Source organism: Ziziphus jujuba, chromosome 9 (genome assembly GCF_031755915.1).
Source record: "Ziziphus jujuba cultivar Dongzao chromosome 9, ASM3175591v1".
Taxonomy (NCBI): domain Eukaryota; kingdom Viridiplantae; phylum Streptophyta; class Magnoliopsida; order Rosales; family Rhamnaceae; genus Ziziphus; species Ziziphus jujuba.
In genome coordinates this window covers 18,419,768-18,424,306 of record NC_083387.1, presented here as the reverse complement: position 1 = coordinate 18,424,306, position 4,539 = coordinate 18,419,768, and the positions used below count along the sequence as shown (strand labels likewise).

The 4,539-nt window shown below is 35.4% G+C and overlaps 1 pseudogene; it reads left to right on the top strand.

Moving 5' to 3' along the window:
• The first annotated feature begins 1,748 nt into the window (after positions 1 to 1,748).
• LOC132799414 (uncharacterized) lies at positions 1,749 to 3,272 on the top strand (annotated as a pseudogene).
• The last annotated feature ends 1,267 nt before the right edge of the window (positions 3,273 to 4,539 follow it).

The window sequence follows — 4,539 nt, the reverse complement described above, 5'->3', positions numbered from 1 at the left end:
GCCAAAATTATTTTAATTTAAATATGCATTGCATAGAATTTATATCTTTGGTTTTAAAGAAGTTTTGGTTTTAACTTATTGTCAAATTATTGTTAAATTTATTATTGAATATGTAATGCATAATGAAATGTGTTTATATGAATTTAATTATATATAGATATTATACGATTTAATGTTATTTTTAGTTTAATTTGATTTTAAGGATTTGAGAAAAATAATTGTTTTAAGTTGGTATGCTAAAAAACATATTCATGTATCTAAAAGGTTATAGATTTTGTTCCACTATGGTAGAAATTGATGTATCTAAATCAATGGATTTATGATGATGGCTTAAAAAAAGTATGGATTTTAGGGGTTTGAATAGAAATGCTAAATCCAGTGGTATTTATGAGATTTTGATATTTAAAAAATTATGATTTTTATAATTTTAGATGCACCATATAGTATGGTGTTCTGTATTGTATATATGATTAGCGCACAAGTTTATATGGTCTTCCTATGAGAGCCATGGACTTGAGGGTAGACAGGTATAATGCAGAGTGAGTATCAGCCACCTCCCTCCATGGCTAGGATGACTGTTGATAGTATCGACGTCATTTGGACGCCAAGATAATCGAATGTAGGTTCTCTCTTTAGCCTCCCCATCAGAGTGGTATATATGTATTGGTGTTATGTACTATATCTGTTATTAGCATGCAAATATATAGAGTTGTCTTATGGGATGTCATGGACTTGAGGATTAGCAAGTATTATACAGTGAGCATCAGCCGTCCCCCTCCATGGCCAGGATGACTGTTGTTAGCATCGGCGCCGTCGGAACGTCAAGGCGACCGTTGCAGGTTCTCTCTTTAACTTCTTTATCAGCTAGTACGTGGGACACCGAGTACTGTTTGACACTCCTGGTATATCGTATAATGCATCAAGTATCTTTATATATATATATATATCTATATATACACCTAAAAAAAAAAAATATATATATATATATATATATATATATTATGTTGGATGTACCACACCATATGAGGACGATGATCCGATGTGGCCCATAAATAACTAGCCTCGTAACTATATTGTCTACAAGTTTAGGGGATCAAACTATCAATATGGATAACTATCTCGAAATGTATTGGTAGCAGAGTGAGGCAACTACTCACGGACTATATTAGTTACAAATCATGCGATAAAATAATTATTTAAATAGAAACAACAAGTCATGCTTAAACTTGTGTTCTATTATGCTGTAAAATTAAAACTAAAATAGAACCTGCCTATAAAATAAATATGAAAATATAATTTTTGTCAGAAACGTATTATATAACATAAAATTAATAAATAAAAATAAAAATATAATGGAAAATAATTTTATTTATGATATCAAATCAGGTTCTCATTTTAAAAATCTCAAGTTGCTGAGCTTACAAATTATATTTTATTTTTTATTTTTATGAGTTTTGAATCGCACGTTCCGGCCTCAATCCTGTTAGGAAACTTAACCAAACACATAAAATGGGGAAAATATATGAATAAATAAAATTAAAAACAATATTATATTCATTTATGCTAAATTCCATAACGGAACAAAAAAATGAAAAACCGATCTTTAAAAAAAGAAAAGAAAGACCAAAAATTCTATGTTATTGTTGGAGCAGAATACAAGGTGGAAGAGGTTGAACGTGTCTCCATTTCTGGATGTCAACAAAAAGGCATTCCAGTTTCCATTCTCATCGAAATCTTGCCATGAATGACTGCTATACACAATTTCTACCAAAAAAATCTTATTGCTTTACTTTTCCTGTTTAATCAAATTCTTCGTACCCACAAGAAGAATTGGAATCAAGGTAAACCACTTCTGGATTTTTCCAATCCAGTCCCAAGCTCAAATAGGACACCGTCAAACCGAGTCAGAAGCCGGCTGTTTTACCCTTCTGATACTTTTCTTGTTGGGTATAATCTCATTTTGCATGGTCTATTTTTGTCTCTCTGTGGTCTTCAATCCCAGTAGCAGCATCGCAAAAACTTCGACCTCTGACCTGGGTGGATATGGTGGTGTTGGAGATTTGGGGACTGACGAGAAAGAAGTAAAAGAAGAAGAAGAAGAAGGAAAATAAGAAGTTTGCTGCAGAGGGATTGAGCATTTGGAGCTCTGGGGAGATGCTGTGAAATGGGATTCTGGCGCTAAGGTTAATTCTTCCGAGGAATGTTGCATGGATTATAAGGCTATGTGTAGGAGAGATGAGCCTTGTTCTTGTGATTCATGAGTGTTTTATGGGAATCCGGAGGCTTGTGGACCTAGATTTGGTGAGGTATGGTTTCTCGCTGTTCATCTAGTTTCAATATCATGCTTATCAATAATTTGATTTTATAGTTAGGAGACATAGGTTAGTGAAAGGAAGAATAATATTTATATTTGTTTCAGTGATTCTTGAATAACATTCTTTGTTCATGTAAAAGAAACCAAGAAATTCAAATGAGCTATCCGTTTAACTGATTTTGTTCTTCTTTCTTTTTTCTTTTTTTTTTTTTTTTTTTGTGGGTAAATTCAAGTTCTCTGTCTGACAAGTACTATATCTCAGCTGATAAGTGGATGATTCTGTTCCAATGTCATCATAACAAGGAATCATTTATTATGAATGTGACCATTATGGAAATTAGCTTTTCTCACATTACTTAAGAATTTATCTATTAATGTTGTGGAATTTAAAAGGCAAATTAATACCTTTTCTTTGATATCTTAGCCATTCTCTTTTGTCCTTGCAGTGTTGGTTGAAAAAACAAAAGAATTCCTTGGAGCCTGATCGGCGAGACTCAGGTGATCAGGTTATATGGACCTCTGGGCTTGTCTTTGCAAAAAGAGAGGCAAGTTATGTGCTTGGTATTTTATTTTCGTAATGTAATTAGAATTTGAAAATGTGCAGGGTATATGTGATTTAGGAGTTTTTGATTGTTTGTGAATAAACAAAGATTGATATTATGATAATTTTTCTATGCTAGCCGTGACAAAAACTCACTTTGGTGGAAAACAGTAACATAACAATGCATGAAGTAATTCATATGTGGAACAGTAAGAACTAAAGTCAGCATATTTCCCAGAATTTCATACCAAGTATTAGAATTTTTCATTTCCAGTTTGAGGGGTTAAAAAGTTGGTTTCTCTCTTTGCTTAGATGTGGCATATGCTATGGTGCTTTATTACAAGTTCTGTATGAACGAATTATATGCTCTAATTGTAAATTATAGTTGGATGTGTTCTTAAAATTGTTGAAAAGGTGCCATGGTGTCACGGACTTGTTTGTTTACCCTTCAAGCCATGCGGCCTTAGTTGCTATTCCGACCCTTTGTTGCAACTAAGTAAGTCTTTTGCCCACTAAAAGAGAAAGCTAAGCAAAGAAAGCTAGAGCACAAAGAGAGTTTGGGAGAATGAAAGTATATTGCTTGAAAGAGAGCTTTACAAGTGTAGCTTGGATTCTTGAATCCTTGGATGCTGGGATGTTCTTGGATTCTTGGATGTTTGTTCTACAAATGAGGGTTCACCCCCTTTATATAGAGGGCTTGGCACGTAATACGAGGATACAACATTCTAGACGTTGTACATATGGCACTATCCTAGATAAGATTCTAGATAATTCTCCTAGATATTTCTATAGACTATTCTAGAAAGCCATCTTACTACATGATCCTAGAATGTTCTAGAAAGGTACATATGTCCTAGATTGTTCTCTAGTATTCTAGAACTTTCCAGAGATCTCTTGAGTCATCTAGAACCTTCTAGACTTCTCTTGAATCATCTATAACTTTATAGAATTCTCTTACCTAGAAGCTTCTAGAATCTTCCGGACCCCTCCAGATTTCTCTTGAATTATCATGAATTCTCATGGAGAGTCTGGAATATTCCGGATATGCCTCAAGGATTCCTCCATATTCATGCGGAACGTGACACTCTCCCCCACTTAATTTCGCAACGCCCTCGTCGCGCCTTCTTCCTTGAACCTTTGAATATGATCTTTGAATTGCCAAAGTGCATCAGCGGGTTCCCAACTTGCTTCGCTATCGGGTAGTCCCTTCCATTTCACCAAGTACTCATGTCTCGGATGGTTATCCCTTCCACGAACTACTCGATCAGCTAAGATGCTCTCCACATCCTTGTCATAAGTGTTGTATACCCCTATTGGTGCTCGCTTGGACTCCCTTCTTGTATGGTCTTCTTCATCCTTGTAGTATGGCTTTAAGCAACTTACATGGAAGACCGGGTGAAGTTTGAGTGTTGGAGGTAACTCTACCTTATAAGATACTTTGCCCACCTTCTTGATGATTGGAAATGGTTCTTCGTATCGGCGAACAAGGCCTCTATGTAGCCCTCGGGTAGACTTGTGTTCGGATGGAAGGATTTTGACGAACACCAAGTCTCCCACTTGATACTCCTCGTGCCTTCTTTTTGTGTCGGCCCATTTCTTCATTTTCTTGGTTGCTTTTGCAGGTGGTTTTGCACCGGGCTCCAACTCGATGCAATGATCCACCTCCCTCCTTGGTGGAAGTTTC